The sequence below is a fragment of the Alligator mississippiensis genome, chromosome 8, assembly GCF_030867095.1.
Source record: "Alligator mississippiensis isolate rAllMis1 chromosome 8, rAllMis1, whole genome shotgun sequence".
NCBI lineage: Eukaryota > Metazoa > Chordata > Crocodylia > Alligatoridae > Alligator > Alligator mississippiensis.
The window spans coordinates 52,921,825-52,942,213 of record NC_081831.1 but is presented as its reverse complement, the minus strand read 5'-3'; the positions used below and the strand labels follow the sequence as shown (position 1 = coordinate 52,942,213).

At 41.5% G+C, this 20,389-nt stretch overlaps 1 long non-coding RNA gene across 2 annotated transcripts in view; it reads right to left on the bottom strand.

Annotated features, from left to right (window-relative positions):
- Nucleotides 1-1,351: 1,351 nt before the first annotated feature.
- Nucleotides 1,352-20,389, bottom strand: part of LOC109283288 (uncharacterized) — a 78,842-nt gene continuing 59,804 nt past the window's right edge. For both annotated transcript variants that reach the window (XR_002090390.2, XR_009463953.1), the window contains exon 4: nucleotides 1,352-3,360. This is a non-coding gene — a long non-coding RNA (uncharacterized LOC109283288). The remainder of the gene's footprint in view (nucleotides 3,361-20,389) is intronic.

Here is a 20,389-nt window from a genome sequence, read left to right as displayed (position 1 = left end):
GTGCCCACACCGGGCTACTCAATAACATATAACGGCACTCCCCCCCTTCTCTGGGGCTCACTGTGCCCACTCTGGGCTACTCAATAATACCACCCCTTTCCTGAGGCCGGGGTCTATGTTCCCCCACACGCAATCCAGGGTCTAGGTCCCCATCCACAACCTACGGGTTGCGCCTGCGACCCACTGGCCACGCTCCTCGCCGCCAGTTGCTCACGCACTGGCGTGCGAGCTGCGCCTTCCCTGGCGCTATGAAAATAATGCGCCCTCTTGGTACTAGGGCACCCCACACTCTCTGGGGTCCCTGTGATTGAGGCCTCCTCCAAACCCTACAGCCTCGCCCAAGCCTCCGGGTGTAATAGCACAAACCCAAAGCAAAACCACAAGGCCCTAGGCTGTAACATAACCACAAGCCGCATGGCTAAACTCTAGTGCCCATCCTCTCAGGGCTATCATGAGCTGTACTTGCACATCCTGCTCTTTTCCACATCCTCACTCCCAGAGCTCCTGCCTCCCAGGCTGCTAGCATAGAACTGCCAGCCTGGCCTCAGCCCTGAGCTTTATAAGGGCCAGGCCCTGCCCCCTACAGGCAGCTGGCTCCGCTTGGTTGCTCCGGCAACCCGCAGCTGCGCTCATTACCTGAGCAAGCCTCAGCTGGGCTCGTTATGTCAGGCCAGGGCGCGCTCACTTGCTCCCTGGCAGTTTCTCCTCTATAGGAGCAGGGGCACCGAGGTGCCCTGCGACAGTTACCCTTAATCTAGGTGCAACCTCATATCAAAGCTCCCTGTAAAAAGCACCAACTTTTTGTATCTGAGTAAGTTAAGCGATCTTTGACATCAGATCTTATAGTTTTTTGGGAAGCATATATGAATTATGATGCTGTAAGTTTAATGCCTTTTTCTGAGGAGGAGGAGTGCTTATCAAACAGAAGAATAATTTAACTAAGAGAGGCTTTGCTTTGAGTACTTATGAGTTAGGTTGCTTTTGCAGAACACATAAAACTTTGCTTATTTTAAAATAGAAAGGAAAGTATGAATTGTTTTAGCTGTGGTTTACAGGTAATGGTCACAGAGACCTCTCTTTATGGAGTTCAATTACTGATAAGAGGGACAAAAGCCTAGACTGATCAGCAGCTTGTAAGCTTACTTTATTTTCTCTTTGTGCTAAGGAAAAAGAAAGAATGGCAGTATTTTTATTGTAGCCATTCATTGTTTATAAAGAATGTATCTTTTCTCTTGCTACTTTTATATTACAGAAACCTCTCTAATTCCTGGATCATCAGCACATTCAGCCACAATTGAATTTATACAAAAGAAACATTTGCAAGGAAAGAGATGTATGAACACAGCGTTTAATGCAGCTATCCAAACTGACACATGCACAGGAATACAAGGGAGATGGAAGATAGATGTTTGTAGAGCTTAACCTTTGTGAGAATGTTTCTCATTTCACCCCATTCATAACAGTAGGAAGGCCACAATACTTGACAGATTCAGTCATATTATTAATATATGTTGTTTTTCACTTCACTTCTCCGAGGGCTAGGGACAGACATTATACATAAACCAGTTTAAGTGATCAGAAACTGGTTTAAACCTGTAACAGAACAGATGCTCAGTGCACATAAACCAGTTTGAAAATGGCTGAAACTGGTTTGAGATAAAATTGGTTGAATGTAGTATCAGACTTAACTGATTTGGCTCAAACCAGTTTATGCAATGTCTGTCCTGGATCCCTTGCTGGTTTAAGATAAACCAGAGACCCCCAGCATCCTGGCATGCTCTCTGGGCTGTGTGGGGCTCTCTGCTCCACAGCAGGGCTGGCCCCTCCCCTCTTCTCCCTGGCAGGAGCTCAGCACAGGCTTGAAGGCACAGCAGGGTCTGCTGGCTTCCCTGTGCCCCCATTTCCCTCTACCCCTCACCACTCACTGCTTAAGCAGAGATCCTTTCCTCCTCTCTGCCATAGAGCAGACTGTAGCCAGCATGTGGTATGCTACCTAATGCCAAGAGGTATCTGTGTGTATGTCACTCTCTAATTTCACTGGGACAGGCAGAACAGTGACCGTTTAGGACTTTTGGACCTAATCAACAAGTCAGCCAGTAAGCTGTTTAAGAAGTCTGAACTAATGTGGAGAGAGGCTATTATTTTGCTAATCAGGTGATAAAAACTGTTATCAGCCCCCCAGATGGCTTGCTCATCTGTCAGTTTGCTGCAGACAGTTTAACAAAGCAGGGAGGGAGATTGAAAAGCTCCGTATCATTAACAGATGCAAGCAGTTCACCTCCCCTGCTCTTTGCCTCAGAGTGCTAGCTCAGGGCTGAAGGCTGGCAACACTCCCACCCTTTAAGCTGCCAGTGGGGAAAAGCCTGAGACCATGAAAGCAGACATCCCTAATGAGAGAGTCCTGCTGGAGCCTGGCCATACCCCACTCAGCTCAGCTCCCTGCAGAAGGGAAGGGAGGGTTTCTCTAGCATCCCACTGGCTTGTAGCCTGAGCCACTGCAGGCATGTGTCTACATTTCCTCAGTCCAGAGAGAATATTTGTCCAGTTTCAAACCAGTTCAGCCTAGTCAAGTTAGGCTAACCTGCAAAGATTGAAGCAATTCAGGCTCAGGTTTTTTGAATGTCTGTCTCTAGCCTTGAAGAATACATTAACTCCCCTCCCACCCCACCTTCCTCCAGTATTTTAATAACAGTACATTATGATTTGAACATCATACATCCTTTTGGATATCTCTTAGAAACATGATATTCTCAACAAAATCCATACTTTATGGATACAAATCTGTCTGATGCCATTAGCAAGGCAGATAATAGTATATCTGAACTACAGAATCTTGGATATAGTGAAAACTTCATCTCTTTACAAGACAAGAGAAAAAGACTACAATTGGAGTTCAACTGCAGATGTCAGAGATTTAAACTGTATCAGATACATTAATATTTAAATAGATATAGCATTCAGGGATTTGAGAAAGAATTATTTTACATGTATATGATGAAATGACAACTCTCACTAATATATGTGCACATGAACTATTTATATAACTGTTGCATATATAGTTTGACTTTGAAGCACATACTTTATATTAGCAGCCACTGAATAAAATGCACCTATGATAAATAATAGTGAGATTCCAGAAGTAGTTGACAGGAATTTAAAGTGGCACGAGGCAAGGAAGAAAATAGCAATATAAGAAATTAAATGTACCCAACAATGATATGTCACAGTTAAATTTATATGGAATAATGGGTTAAGTTCACTTAGATCCACTACAACTTCAGGTCTGTTATCAAATTTGCAGCAGTGATGATATCCATGAGTCACCATGTAATCAGAAAGAAAACATCAAAGTATGGCATCCTATGTTGGAAGGAAGGAGAGGAGAGAAATAAGTTTATATTTATATTAAAGTCCACACAAATACCACAATGTAGAAATTGTTAAATCTATGAAGAAGCACAATTAACAGAAGCCACACTTGTATTAAAAATAAGATATGTAAAGCATTGTGTGTTGTAAGTACTATAACCTTTACTTGCTTTATGATATAAGAGACTCCTAAATCTGAAATTCCCAAAATTGAGAAACAGTATGTGGTTGATAAGACATATCAGAACTAAACAGATAGAGAATTCACTGCTGGAAGGAAAAAAAAAGGGTAGATTAAAAAGAAAGGGAAGGAAAAGCACCTGAAAGAGACAGCATCTATTTTTACTCTTCTTAAAATATTAAAGTACATTTCTTATATCTTTTTAGTGAAGACAGAAAGTTATTTTATCTCTCTCTGTCATCGTGGGGAAAATAACCCAAAAGTATGAACAATTCACCTCTTGGGTATTTTTCTTTTTCTTGTTCTTTTTTTTTTCTTTCTTACTTTTGATTACTAGAAAATTCAGAGATGTCCTGTGTAGTCCAAAAGGTCCAAAGTATTTTTTTAGGTAATAACACTTTATAAAAAATGGCAAAAGTGTTTTCTCTGATATGTCGTGATAATGTAAATAATTAATTAAAATAATTAATGTTCATTTAAATGAAAATATATTAGTTGAAATTAAGTTATATTGTGCACTGATATTTTCTGATGAAATGCAAACAATTGTTACTCACACACACACACACACACACACACACAGTGGGGGGAAAAAAGTATTTCTTATAATTTTTACCATTAATGAAAAACATATCATTAAACAATTATTTAAGGTCATACAACTTTTTTTTTCTGCATTGCTCTCCCTTCTGTACCAGTGGAACCTCTGTAGAGGGAAGGAGTTTAGAATAGGCAACAGAGAATCTAAAGTGCAGATCCAGGAGGAGCAATTTAACCTTCTTTTGAAAGTTTTAATTTTCTTTACATTCTGAGAGGAGTTGGTTTTATGTTCCTGGCTGAGGCATGACATGCTGTGATATTTTAGCAGGATTGCATTCATTCCATAATATTATCATCCCCACAATAGTGCATGCCACACAGACTGATTGCATTGGTCAGGAAACTGTAAGGTCAAAGATAAATAGAATATTTCAGAACCTTTCCTAGCTGGGATTTGTTTTTAATTAATTCTATTAATAGCCAAAGTAGATGTTTGTGGCTTGAATTTTCATGTATAATTAGCAAATGGTGTTGTCGCTGGGTAGCAGTACTTTTCTGTGCTTAGTGGCCATTTCCAGTCTGGCACATCTGTGCAGTGAGCTTCTCCCAATTCACAAAATGTAATGCAAGAATAGCCTTAAGAGAAAAATGCTTTTTTCTTTAAGGTGACTTTGACTTTTTCATTCATTTCTGCAGAGGAGAGTGATACCACTGAACATTGTAGGAAGTTAAACAAAATTAAGCTCTGCAAAGGCAACTGAAGTAACATGTTTAGCTTAAAGAGGTATACAGAGTTTTAAAACATTTAACACAATTAAGTCTAATAAACTAGATGTCCTTCTTTCCATAAACATTGTATTTTTTTACAGAGCCCACACATTGTTTTTGGAAGGCAGAATGGAGGGAGGAAAAAAAATATTTTTTTCCAGAGTCTTTGCTGACTGTATGACAGAGTAAGCCATGGAAACATAGGCTTTTTGCAGACATAACCACCCCCCACCCAACACAAAACAATGCTTTACTTTAAATTTGGCATGTTCCCATGCCGACCCCCATGCATGCCCAGAAGAGGCAATGCCTTAGTTGGACTCAGCACACCCGACATCTGTGAAAACTGGGTGCTTTAGTGGGGCTTTTTTTGGCATTTTTATATAATAGCTGATTGAATCAGATTTAGCTAAAAGTGTTAGAACTCCCCACTGAAGTGCCGGAGCTTTGCAGACACTGCAAAACCAGGTGGAAGTAATGAGCTGCTTCTTCTGGTAAAGCATTTTTCCCCTTAAATATCTGTGAGCAGCCACAGAGGCTAGGTACAGACATTCAAAAAGCCCAAGGTGGAATAGATCTAAGTTACGTGTTTTTCTGTAAGTGGCATAGTGTAGATCAGCTACAAACAGAACACACATTTACCCTTTGTTGTGGGGAGGAGAGGGGCAAATTTTAGACCAGGTTCTGCCATTTTAAAACCAGTCCATGTGTGCTGAACTTCTATTCTGCTATGGATCAGACCAGTTTCTATCACTTATACCAGTAAAAGTGTAAATATAAGTGTAAATATGGTTACACAGTAAAGTGTAAATATGTCTGTATCTGGCCACTGCATCCAGGAAGCATGATATTTCAGATAACAGTTTGGGTGAAACAGTAGGGACTCCTTGATGTGACGGGACAGCAACAAAGCTAGGTTCCAGACTCTTTCAAGAGCCGTAGTAAGACTTTCTAATTGTAAATGTACTTTATATCAATTCCTGTGAATAATAAAGTGTTACTTCCATACCACAAACATCATCAAGATACTACAGACTGCATGTGGCAGCTCAGTCATCCTCAAACAACTCAGTGGCTCTTCATGCAAAAACTACTGCCTCACCAGCAGATGTGAGAGGGTTAACACTAGACTCTACTCCTCCTGCTTGCTTCCTCAGGGAAAAGTAGGAACCATTTCAGCACAGTGTCTGCTTGAAACTTTTCTTCCCTGCTTCTATTCCAGCAAAGACATTTAGCTTCCTCACATAAGACACACATCTCCTGGTTTGTTTGTTTTTTTCTGGGGGGAATAGGTGTATATGGTATGCAAGTAAATAGTGTAAGCATCTGTCTGAAATAATCAGAACTCTTCATAGATAACGTATTGAGTATGCTTATGAACTGAATTTCTCCAGGGTTGTGGGGTTTAGTTAAGGTCCATTATATTTAATTGCTTAGATTTTGGATTCTAGAATAGGCACTAGGCAAAAGCTCAGTAGAGCTTGTACAGCTGCAGTGCAACAGAATGGATGTCATCATTAGAGTTAGTCAAAAAAAATCCATCCAAAGTGGTTCTGGACAGAAAACTGGATTTTTGATATTAGAAAAAGGATCTGTGTCTACACTATGTTTTGAATTATTATTATTATTATTTGAATCCATCCCATTATTTTCTCAGATAGTTCTGTTGGAGCCAAGATACCCAAGAGGATGCACATCTGTCTGATGCCTCTAGCAAAGCAGAGAGCATTTGAGCTACAGGCTCTAGAATATAGTAAAATCCATGTCTCATTCTAAGACAGGTAAACCAGTGAACAGTGCAGTACCCTGGCCAACTGTAAATTAGAATCCATAATGCAAAATAATACAATTAAATACCTAGTTACAAAAACACTAAAAACTCTAAACAGCCTCCTGAACCTGCTTTCCAAACATATTACAAGTGATGTGGATTCCCTCATGTCTAGTTTCAAGTTACTTGTCCCTGAAATACAATAGAGACTATTGTACATTATTTTGCCATTTAAAGAGATACAGTTATATGAGTTAATGTGTCCTTCAAAGTCCATCCAAGGAGGATCTCTCATGTAGTAATGCATCATGTTATACATGGCAAATCGTTTTAGTTTTAAATTTTCATGAAAAAGTGTCTTTTGACTGCTAATAGTAATTACATCCAGTTAATGACAGATTTTCTTGAATGTCTTTGGTATTACAAAGTCTTACAGCAAACTCTTTTGCAAAAATCACATTTATTCTAAAAGAACAGACATGATTGACAGCAATGTTCCCATCTGCTCTATCCATCTGCCAGATCTGACATATATATAGTATGCTGGTTTGGGTTCTAACATGGCAAAGGGAACACTAAGTGAATTATGTCCAACTGTCACACACACACACACACACACACACACACACACACACACACACACACACACACACATGTATGCATAATTATAAGTGTGTGTGTGTGTATCCTTACAATCCTTACATTTACTCTACTTATTCCACATAGTCTGAAACTTATAAATATAAGCTGTACATTTCAGACTATGTGAAATAAGTAGAGTAAATGTAAGGATTATAAGTTTAGACATAAGAAATGCTTCAAGCAAAATCCTCAGCTGATAAACTGGCCCCTCCATGAAAGCTAGCAATGCTATCTATATTCTTAGCTTACATTGCTATTGAGAATATAAAAACACTACCTGCATCGCTTCAGTTTAAAACAAAATAGTGACACATAAGAAACATAGGAAAACAAAATGCATATATAGTTAATGTAGTTGTTAGGGGAAGGAATTTCTATATTCTTTAAAAATGTGGAATGTCAGATTTCTTCAAACTTCAAAGGAAGACATACAGGCCAGGTACGACATTATGCTTTACTGATATAAGTGATAGGAAACTGGTTTATACCTGTGACAGAACAGATGTTTGGTGCACATAGACCAATTTAAAAATGGCAGAACCCTATCTAAGATTGACGCCCCGCCCCCCCAACACACTCACACCAAAGGGCAAACGTGTTCTGTTTGCTACTGAGCTAAACTATGCTGCTTACAGAAAACTGCATAACTTAGATTGATTCCACCTTGGGCTTTTTGAATGTCTGTACCTAGCCACAGAGAGGAACAGGGGTGGGGAAAAATGCAAATAGACAGGACGCATTTAGATGGGTATTTAAGAGCTTCCCAGATGTAAATTAACAAATCTGTAAAGCACCCTTAGGAAGGAAGCATGTATTAGTACACTGTAACTGATCCCCTGTAAATTTGCAATCTAGTTTACTTCTCAATGGGTGCTTCTACACGTGCGTTACTGCACTCTTTCTAATACACGTCAAATTTAGTACCTCAAATGTGAGGTACTAAATAAATGGGCCTTAGGCTGCTCTAATGTGCAGTACTGAAAGTGCACAGTGTTTTAGTGGTGTTTAATGCACAGTAGCCTATTTTACTGTGCTTTAGCATATTTTCATGGTTTTTTATGCAGTGCTTTAATGCATAGTAAAATAGGCTAATGCTCATTAAAGTGCACATGTAGACATACCCAACAAGTTCTACTTGTAGACAAGCTCTAAGTCCCCATATTTTTTTTTTAAGTGGAAGCTCTGCATCATTCAGAGGCGGTTGCACAGGGCATCAGAGGCTGAACCTTAAACTGCAGATTTCTTGAGTTCTTTGCTGCCAGCTTAAATCACAAATCCATTCAATCACCCTCCATTTTCTAGATTAGAAGTGTAGTTCACAAATGCACAGAGAAAAAAAGAACAGGCTATATTTTTAGTGTGAGTCAGTTGAAGGTTTTTATATTCATATATAAGAAAGGGGATAATCTACCACTTATAGTAAGATGTAGGGAAGCAAAATTCTATCCCAAATGTTTAGCATTAGGAAACATACTCCCATTTATGTGCTGCTGCATACTGTAATATATGTACCAAGAGGGGTGTGTGTACTGGAAAGTTTATACCTTCATTTAGAATAAGGTCAACTTTTTTCTTCTATTGATTAAGCTGGATATATTGATTAGTATGAAGTCAGTGGAAACACAGACAAGGCAGCCAGGCCCCAAGCATGTTTCTATTCCTCCATCCAGCAGCTTGCTTCAACTGCTATTGCTATCCTGCACTATGAAAAGTGCCAATGCAGACAATAAGCCTACTCTTAGAGAGACAGCTTGGAAGACAACTAGGGCTCCTGCTTCTTGCAAAATGCTGAAACTTCCTAGAAAACCCCTGGTCAGTCTGACATGGTTTCTAAGTCTCAAATTTAGTTTTTATTCTAGCTCATAAAATTATGAAAGAGAAAATCTCTTACAGGTCCTCAATTACAGAGATTGAAGACTAACAGCTTTAGAGTGCAAGCACAAAATGCTGCCTGAAAAGCTTTTACCAATCCTTTTCTTAAGAGAAGCTGACTGAAAGCTCAATGAGAATTCTGTATGCGTGATGCTGTGCTTTCTGGATTGCCTCCTGTTCTCAAACATTTTACCATATTAGCAGGGTAAACAAAGAAAGCTAGCACATTGGAAACAGTAAACGTATTCACCATCAGGCATTAGGCATTTTTTCTAACCAATATTCCTCCAAAAGAAAGACCATTCCACAGCAGCTTGCAAGCATCTGTGAAGTAGTGGATTGAGAGCAGACAGTACCATTAGGATGCTTTCTGTAGAGATGGCATATGTGACTTTACTATTTCATCATGGAGACAGTTATGATGTCCAACAGCATGTTATTTCATAGAAGCATCAGAGAAATGCCAGACAGGCCATCAGAGCAGAAACTGACAGATCTTCACAGCACAGTCCTGTGGTTCAAGATACCAAGCAGATGCACTTGTGATGTGTCATCAGATTCCCTTTTGCATTTACTTATTGTAGATCAAAGCACTGACATGGGGGATTAAAATTTTCTAGCTGTGTTAGATCAGCAGGATTCTTTGATCACTGACTACAATTTTTTTGTATCCATTTCTTTATTATGGTTCAATGCACTTTCAGAATCCAAAAAAATCTCTTTGATTGTCCATTTAAGTGCCTCAAATGATGTGCTATCCTTATTCACAACCAGGATTTTCTTTGGATACAACTGAAGCTTCAGAGACTGAAAATACTTTGTTTGTTTTAGTTTAAGATAAAGAAAAATGCTATCTTAGCAAATTCTGGGTGTATCGTGAATGCTGGCTTCTCACTGCTATGGTTACCAGCAGATAGCATGCTGAAAGATAACTTCTTAACCATTCTAGGATACCTTTATGTAACATGAGTAGAGCAGGTACATTTAGCTAACCGTGTCTTCCATCTCTTGCCCTATGACAGACAAATGAGGTATTTTAGTAGAATAAACCACAGGTCAGATTTTCCAGAGTTCTGAATGCCACAGCTAATGCCTAAAAAGGTGGTGACAATTACAAAAGCAAAAACCCTTCAAAATTGTGGCCTGTGTGTCCATGCCAGTGAAGAGCTTATGACAGATGTAGGAACAAAATGTGAAACAGTACCACTATGTGTAAATCCATCTCTAAAAATGTTCTCATTTCTAACTCAGGCTAAATCAGGTAACTTCCTCTACAGCTTTTCAGGATTAAATCCTAGGGCCACCAAGAAAATCTGGTGATAGTTATTAATTTTCTAAGTGTCTCATAATTTGAAATTAGGATACGTTATATCATCAGGATATAAATGTATATGTATAGGCATAAAAGTTACCCCATTTCTCACTAAAAGAACTACAGGAAAAAAAGTCACAAGAAATTTGTGAGACTGACCGTAACAGGCCCATTATAATCCCAAATGGTCCTGTGCTGGTACAAAATGCCTTTGCACAGAGTTCAAGCACCTGATACAACTCTCATCTTCACCCTGCCCTGTACAGCATCTTGACACCTAGTACACTCTTCACAGAGTCTTTCACCTGGTAAAACCCCCTTTGTCCAGAATCCTGGGGCCATGTACAAACCTGCTTTGCACAGATTCCTGGGCTATGGCCTATACCTCCTTATATGCACATAGGGTGAGAGCTCTCAAATCTATTTCCCCAAATACATGGCTGGGAACCCTTAACTGAGCTCCCCTGTACACAGGGCTATGAACCCTTAATTCTTCTTCCTCCCATACACAAGGCTAGGAGCCCTTAACTCAGTTCCCTATCACCAATCAACACAGACCCAAACAAACAACACAATAGCAGTAAAGAGCCTCCCTGGCACTCCTTAAGCTTCTAGACCCCCCCAGACACAATTGTAGTGTGTTACGGTTCTCTGTTACATCCACTAACAGCCTAGAATGTATGGGCTGCCCCTATTCCTCTGTTGTCCTGTGGGGTCAAGCCAACTCTCAGGATCTCAATATTGTGCTGTTAGACAGGAGGGTGTGACACAATTGCATATATACAAATACACAAATCAATTGGATGCATACATACACACACACCACTACCAACTCAGGCACATACAGACCCAAACTAGCCTAGACACATGCATACCTATCACCAATTCAAGCACATACACACTACACACTAAAAATTAGACAAAAATCAATTGTCAATGCCTGCACACTCGGTATACATAGACAGATCACTAATTCATACATTATACACACAATGATATATATATATATATATATATATATATATATATATATATACACACACACACACACACACATACATATATGCACACACACACTCACCAGTTAACACACATACAACCCACCTACACATACACATAGGTAAGTTCCTAATTTGGATGGTACTGTGTATATGTGTGTGCTTGGGGTACCTGGGATATTTGGGGGAAAGTTAAGGTGAGAGAGAGAGAGAGAGTTAAAGTGTGGGGAGTGAAAGTTGTCAGAACTGAGATTAGAACTGTTGAACTAGAGAGAAGCTGGCTGAGGAACTGAGGTTCGGGGTTACTTAAGGTAGCTGGGGCTGGAAACTGAGGGAGACAGCTGAGATAATTGGGAAGGGGGGCAGATAAATGGTGGCAAGGAGGAGACAGCCAGGAAAGAGAGAGAGGCAGAAACCTGGGAGCTTGGGGCTGGAAACAGGCTGACAGCTTAGAGACTGGGGGGAGGGGGACAGATAAGTGGTGGCAAGGAGGAAACAGTCAGGAAACAGACAAAAACCCAACTCAGGGTTTCAAAATAACAGGCTTATTAAACAGATAACACACTACACAGCCCCATGAAGTTATTGGTTCACACACACACACAAGCACTTACAATGGCAACAGAAGAAAGAGACTCAGTGGAAGGGTTGGAATCCAGGTGGGGAAGAGAAGCAGAGTCCAAGTCTTTGGTTGAAGAGAGGGTAGAGGGTGATAGCTACCTATCCAGGCTGGAAAGGGGTCTTTGTCCAGTAGGTGTTGTCCAGAGGGGGGTTGCCAGCAGGGCCTCTAGGTGGATAGATGGTGTGGCATGGTGCTGGTTCAGATGGAAAGGGCATCCCAAAGAGTCAGTCTTTACTACCCTTTTTATGGGGCAGACTACCTCTGATCTCCTATGGGAAGGGCCTGTCCAGGTAAGGTCAGTCCTATTCCAGAGGGTTCCAGATGTTCAAACTGACTATGTGCAGCCTTGGCACAATGTTGGGTTGCCTCATCTGTTGTTTCTTGAATGCTGAGGGTGGTTCCAATGGCTGGGTCTTTGGTCCAGGTATTGGTTTTGATGGTTCGGTCATTCAGAGGGAGCTATTTTTAGACCTACTGTCATTGTCTCTCAAGTACCCTCATTCATCCCCATTCATTCAGGAACCAAGTTACATAGGAGGGGTAGGTGTGAGTCATGGGTTACACAACCGGGCCTAGGGACAGGATGGAGACTTGACAAACAAAGTAAAAATCAATATAAACATAATAATTATACAATATAAAGAAGGAGAAAAAACAAAACAAATACAACTTGCTACCAAAATAAAATGCTGAAGCTTATCCTATGTCTTAGCTCACTTATACTTATCTATAAGGAATAGAGGGGGAAAGAAAAAGTCAGAAATGGGGAAGGGGAAGAAATGCATTTTAAAAGAGAAAAAAAAAAAAAGAAAAACTGGGGGTTTTGCTACACCTCGGTGTTTCTTTAGTATAATAAAAAATCATTTACCTAATAGGGGCTAATGTTGTAACGTCCTTCCAAGAATCTGGCCTTTGTTGACAAAATGGAGAATGCTCCATTATATCTACCACTTCCTCTGAATACTTATTGAAGGCAACATCCACAGGGTAAAGCCCTTTATGTATACAGTGTAATGTCCTAGGAAATCCAAATTATAAGATTCTGCTACATTCCAGAAGATGAGGAATTCATACAAATCTTGTCTAGATATTCTGAGCCATATTCAAAGCTAATTTAAGTCAGTGAAACTATATCAATATTACATTTGACATGTGGCCCTTTAATTCTAGATATCAGATTGAAAGTCTTCCAAATTCAGGACCCCAAAATCTCTTGCTAAGTTTTTGGTACTTATTATCCTGTTGATATCTTTAATTAGATATTGAGACCTTCACTTCTGCTGACATTACCCAGAAGTAGGCAGTGATGGCCAATGAAAAAGCTTCACCAGGGCATTATAGATTAACTGGTTCAATACAAAACGGCTTCATTATTTTAAGATTGTGCTTGTCTCTGCTCAATGACCTGATCCTGCACTGCCTTTGCCCAGGCAGCTGGTCTCATTCATCAAGAAACCTCATGTAGACCCTGGAGGGTTCCTCAATTACCTTCTTGGTATCCCCCAAACTCACCTTCCATGACTTCAGAAGGTTCTTCAGTGGAGGGGGTCCCCTCTGAGGATGCCTCCAGAGTTGTCACATGCCTTGGCAGATGTCTGCGGGGCTCCAACCTCCCCTACACCCCGGCCATATGCCAACTTACGAGACGAGCCTCAGAATCTTTTGCGGCTAGCCCCTTTTTATGTCCTCCCCGGTTCCCACATGTCCTCTCTCGTGAACAGATGCCTCTGGCTCTAGCCAGACACGGAGGGTCTGGGGACGCTCTGCCTTCAGGGCTGTCCCTCTCGATGCCCTGAGAATTCTATGATGGATGCTGTTGGTTGTTGCCACATTATCAAGTGGTCTTTCATCTCAAAATGGAGTCTCTAATTCCCCAAGCCTAGGCAGGGAACTAAAATAAATCCAACCAAGAAAGAAAAACATGAACAGAACACTCACCACCAGAAAACCCCACCCCATGGGAACAATCCAATGTGAAAGGAAAAGGGATTACCAACAAGACTACAAGAGGAAAGAGACAAAGAGGAGAAACAAAGAAAAGAGATGCAACCGTGGGGAGAGTCCCGTGCTCCCTTCACCCCAGTGCCCCTAAACTAATGCATCCCCTAGGTCAGGACCATGCCTTCACCCCATCCCGGGTTTCTCTTATCCCCTCTGGGATCTGCCTCCGCCCTGGGGTCGCGGCACCCACTGACTCTGGCAGGAGCTCCCTTGCCGTTCTTGCCATCACCACTGCTGGCCTCCCTGCCAGCTCCTCTGATCCCCTCCGGTCTTCCCCGGTGCGGGGATCTCCAACAGCTCCTGCTGCCACCACCACTGTTGGCCTCACTGCCAACCCTTTTGATCCTTGCTGGTCTTCCCCGGCATGGGGACCTCCCACAGCTCCCGCTGCTGCCGCCACTGCTGGCAGCAGCAGCTGGATGCACTCTGCTCGGTGGTTCCCCGCTGCTCCTCTGGCACTCAGCGTCCCCTTTCTCATGCTCTCGGGGCCAGTTTTTATCTTCGCCAGGTGATGTCTCTTTGTGACATCACCTGGCTCTGGCTGGAGATAGGCATGGCTGATAAACCACTTGGGCAGTTTTCCCTGGCACGCCTCCTCACTTCTCTGGACCCCTGCAACAGGTAGGTTTTTTCCTTCTTTTGCTTTCAACTGGGGTCTGCCTCTGGACGAGGCTTCCCCCTTGGTCGACCCTGTGTCCCTGGGACAAAGATATTTGCTTTCTATAACAATTTTAACTAGAAAAAAGTAGTTGAACTGCTGCTTGCTCTAATAGAGGCTAATCCATGCAGCTTTGCAAAAATAAACACAATTTGTAGAAAGCAGTCACTGTATCCAGCCTCCTATTATATAAACTCCACGAGGGCTGGTAGCTGCCACATTTATTTATTTTAAATACATATTTTAAATATTTTTTTCAATGTTGAGCAAAGAGCTCAAATGATATATTAGGAAATCCATGCAACAAGAGAGATCCACATTCCAGTGCTAGATTTAAATTTTGTTATGCAGCATCACTGTACCACATCAGCAAAATTTGATATTTAACATTTTTATTCAAATTAAGTCAGTTAATTTTACTCTCCAAAAGCAGGTTTCACCCCATCCTCACAACATAAGGTTGCAATAACATGTTAAATATAATCAGAAAAGTTCCATTTTGAATTTCTTTGATTCATATATACAAAATAATTCTATATCTGTAATGCTTGATATTGTCCTTGAACTTCTTTTATTTTCAGTAACAATGCCACCTGTTGTGCTAAACATAAGAGATGCTTGAATAGGGAAGTGCCTGTTCTGTTTGGTAACATTAGAGAAAGGCTATCAGTTAAAATCTATACCCACAGTATTAAAAAAAAATCAAGTTAAGAGATTTGTCCCGTTTTTCTTCTGACATTTAAAGTATTCTGGAAATTCTTTTCATTATATGTGTACTAATTCAGCTCAGAAGAGCCATCTTGGTTATGTAATCCAATCTATCTGCTGTCCATGCACTGATAGGAAAACATCAAGTATATTAATGTAACTGGTAGACACATTCAAAATTGAATGGCCACAATTAATATACAACTTACACACAGCAAGATGTTAAAATAAAACAAAATAAAACACTGGGTGAACAATATAAGAAGATCAGTTTAAAGATAGTTTAGCATCCTACAGTTATGGACTAGATGCAGTGTAGATAGACATCTTTGGCCAGCAAAACTCAAGAATGAGGGAAAAAAATGTGTCTAACACTGAAAGGTTACAAAAATGTAATGAGCACACTCCACATCCTTGTAACCAATACATTCTGATTGAGATTCTTTACAGAGGCCTAAGCTTGAATGGGTTCAAATCCACTGCTCCTTTCAATGTTCAGTTCAGGAATGGGATGGCATCATATGCTGGCTGAAACTTTTATAACAACTGGTTGTGTGGGACACTGGATGTGCGTATGGTGGAGGGCAGGGAAAGGCTTTTCTCTCTCCAAGGTTATCAGATTAGTTCATTTTATGAACATCAATCAAACTCATACAAAAATATCAAAAACAGAGACATTTAGAGAAAAATCAAACAAGCCATTCAGCTTTGAAAAAAAATCTCTTAATATTCTAACTCACAAGATTTTTAAAAAATAATAAACCCATCTATTTCCTTGAAAATTACACTGACTTTTTTCTCCCAATCCCTCTAAACCAGAGACTTTCAATACTCTTGTAATCTCATTTGTAGCAGGCAACAGCCAATTCCATCAATTGCTTCAGTAGCTTGTACTTTTGATCCTTCTTTCCAGATTTCTGACTCAGGAGACTCATTGCACTAAGAAGCACTTAGACATAGGTGGCTTGGTGCTTAAGAACTAGAGATGCATGATGATGGGATGATCTACACTGCTGATCAATAAAAGAACAAACAGATCCTTTTAATAAACCCTAGAGTATCCCTGCGAGAGTACTTCAGAAACAGGATCAAACAATATTGGGTTGTCAATGCCAGCATATATTTTGATCTACCAAACATTTAACTGAATTCAGGCATGTAAAGAACTTGGAAGTCATGTGTTCTCTCAGAATTGCAGTGGTGTTTTTAAAGTGGATGCAAATGTATCTAGAATTATTACAAGGCAAGGGAAGTTATATGGTGTGTCAATGAATGTTCTTTTAGCTTTTAATATATAAACCTGATATACATTATACTGCGAATTGAGAAATGGCAACTTTTTGGAAGGAATTGTCCTTTCCTTTGCCACTTTTCTCTCTCTCCCCCCTTAAACTAAATACATGATATTTTACTTTTTTGCCAACTCTGCAGTTATAGTCTACTATCAACATTATCGTTGCTATTACTTATTTATTTGTTTCATGGCAGTACCCAAACTTCCTAACCAGGACTGGGTTCCTTTGGGACTCCAAACACAAAAACTACTGTATTCCCTTCATTCCATTCTCCTTTAACTTACGCTACACCTCTCTATTGTCCTCCTCCTTCTGCTTTATCTTTTTTATGTTATTGTTAAAGGTCCCACTCAGAATGAGCTCCCATTGTGCCTGGTTCTATACAAATAGAGATGTCTCCAAAAAGTGTCATCTAAATAGACAAGAAACAAATGGAGTTGGAGTAGACATGTGACACCCATAGTGAACTGGGTGACTAGGGTGAATGTCATGTTGTTAACTACCGGGTTCATAATCGAACTATGCAAATCACTAATTAGTCTAATTAATTGCGCCCACCAAGGTAGCTGATCTGTTAACCATGAGAATAGTCAATGGTTAAGTGTATAACGTGGGTAGGTAGCAATGGGCACAGGCCATCTATCAGACCCCTATAAAAGTTGGTTGAACCCCTAAAAAACCTTTCATTTCCACACACCAGTGGGGGAATTTTATTAAAAGGGATAACAAACAACAACAATACCAAAACCAACAATAACAACCACAATGAATGTTTCTCTAATTGCACTCATAGGATGAGCCATCGGCCTCTCAGAACCTACAGGTCTCAAGGCACGTTACCCTTTAGCTCTACTTATGGGGAAACAGGCACTCAGTCCTCACAAGCACATACATGCATCTTCAAGCATCCCAGCTTTTCATGGCACTCAGCATTGCACGGCCTTCAGCCGGCCCCAGCTCTCAGATGTGAATGCTTCTTATCTCTGAAGGCTGCTCACTGCTAGGCTAAGGCCAGCACCATCCATGGCCTCTTCCACCCTTACAGCTTGCAGGGTATCAGCTGTCTCAGAAGACTTGGTCCACAACTCTTCCCACTCTCTCTTTCAGGCAGACTTTTATGTGCTGATAGCCCAGCAGCAGATGTCATCCTCACACTGAATAATCACATGCCTGTGCACATGTCACCGTGCTGTTGCACACAACACCCTATCTGTCAATCACTCTATTTCTCTCAATTTTACATCAGCAGGAGGATACGTTCTTCCCTGCTGCACACGCTCACCCCTGAAAGTAGATCAAATGACCAAATCAGTTCAAGAGTGCACGACATTCTCGAACTTTCTCCACTACAACATGCTTAACTACACAAAGGAGAAGAACTGAACCAAAAATGGGCCCTATAATGTCATTCCCATTTTTCTTCCTCTTCTTTATAACAGACTCCCATTCTGAAGAAAAATGCTTCAAGAGTAAAGAAATAAAATATTTAAAATATTAACTAATAAAGTAAAACACTGGAGAGAGAGCTTATTTTAATGAAACCAGTTCTAAGAGCCTCTGAGGTAGGTTAGTTTTATTTGTGCAAGGAGGAAGAATGCAAGCCCTTGAGCTTTTTAAGGTTTCTGCTTTGCCATGTGGGATTGAGGTCAGAGGGATTTCTTTGGCTGGAGGGATGGATGCAACTGTTGGCTCTGTTTAAAGGAACATCTATGAACCCTTCTCCATGCGTCAGGCACCCTTCTGTACAATGAGCCAAAGAAATCTCTCCCTCCCCATGTTATTAAATTAGGATTTGGCTTTGGGTAGTTGCTTTGGTTATCAGGCTAGTCCCTTCTTTAGGGATAGAAAGAAACTTTTATGTAACTGCCACACTGGCTTGATGGGGGAGAGTTTTCTTTCCCTTCCTATCAGCAGTCAAGAGACACAGTGCATCACTTTAGATCAGGGGTGAACAATTTGGGCCCACAGGCCATGTAGAGATTTTTGTGGAGCTCTCACAGGCTGGGTCTGAACCCATTCCCCCTGGAAACAGTTCACCAAACATCCCTATGTGGGATGGGGCTCAGGTGGGTGGGGAGCTGGCATGGGCGCAGGCAAGTGGCAGCTTCAGCAGTGCTGTGACCAGTGCCACCTCTGGACCACCCTTCTACCCTGAGGCGGGCCTGGAGCTGCTGCTCGCTGCTGCTATTGGGTGCCAAGAAGACGTGGGACTTGGCAGTGGTGGCCGCCACCACCTTCTCATCACTGTGGGGGTCTTCTTGCTGTGGCCACCCAGAGCCCACACCAGGGCTCTCCTCCATGCCACTGCCAACAGTGAACAGCACCAGTCCCAACCCCATCCTGCCCTGTGTTGGGGTTCAGGGTCCCTGCAGTTCTTGCTTCAGACCTGCCAACCACAGCCATGATGAGCAACGGCAGATGGACAGAAGCTGCTGCCCTGTGGCTCCTCCCTGCCTCAGTGGGCATGGGGGCCTGGGGCAGCTCAGAGGTGGCACTAGTGGCAGCGAGGAGCCGCAGGGCAGCCCTGGTGTGGGCTCCAGGCAATGGTAGCAAGAAAAGCCTGGCAGCAGCATGAGGGAGGTGGCCATTCCTGCCTCCATGTCCTCTTTTTTTTTTTTTTTCATACCAAGCAGCAGCTTCTGTCTGTCTTTTGATGCTGCTGTTCCTCATGGCTGGAGCAGGTGGGTTTGGAGTGGGTGCTACAGAGACCCTGACCCCCCATGCAAGGTGGGTCAGGGCTGGTTCAGGGTTGTGTGCTCAGCCTGGGAGCCGAGCCCTGTCCACACACATCCCAGCCAATCTCCATATGGCTGAGGTTGCCAGCAGTAGCAGCTGGAAGGAGATGCTGCTGTCACAACTGCCAGGAAATGGAGTCTGGCCATGAAGCTACCTCAGCTCCACTGTATGTCCAGGGGCAGCAGGACATTTCATGGGCCAAATGGTGCCTGGGCCAGGTGGGACCGAAGGACCTCCTGTCAGCTGGACAAAATCCATCCATGGGCCGGATCTAGCTTGCGGGCTGTATTTTGCCCATCCCTGCTTTAGATATTCACGTCATAACTTGCTATTGTGTTGTGTAGAAATGGTTTGATGGGGAATTTAATTCTGGGACAAACTGCAAATAAATTAGAAGGCAGAAGGTGAGGAATGGTGTTAGAACTCCAAATGATAGATATCTCAAGATGGCAAACTCCTCATTGTATATACTGTATAAAGGAAGGAAAATGGAGTACCAACAACACTTCTGGGACCAGGTTAAGAACATGAGGGATACAACTAAGAGGCAGAAAGAATTAAGTGAAAAGCTTATTACAATTCTCTACCATGTTCTATAGCATACGAAGGACGAGTGACCTGTGGGCAAGTTATTGCAATGTAGTTCCCCACACCTGTTGCTTAGTAAAATACCAGCCTATTTAAACTACTTTCCTGATGCCCTGATCTAAACACTGTACAAAAAAAGACAAACCATCAATATTTCATATGCACTAAACAGGAAAAGGTGAGGCTTAAGTTTAATTTGGATTTAAAGGGAAGTCTAGATGTACTCCTCAGCATCCACCAAAGCTTTTCTTTATTCAGCCAAAAGAGACATAATTGATGAACATGAACAATATTTTGTTTGCTCCAAAATGCAAGAAATGCAAGGGAC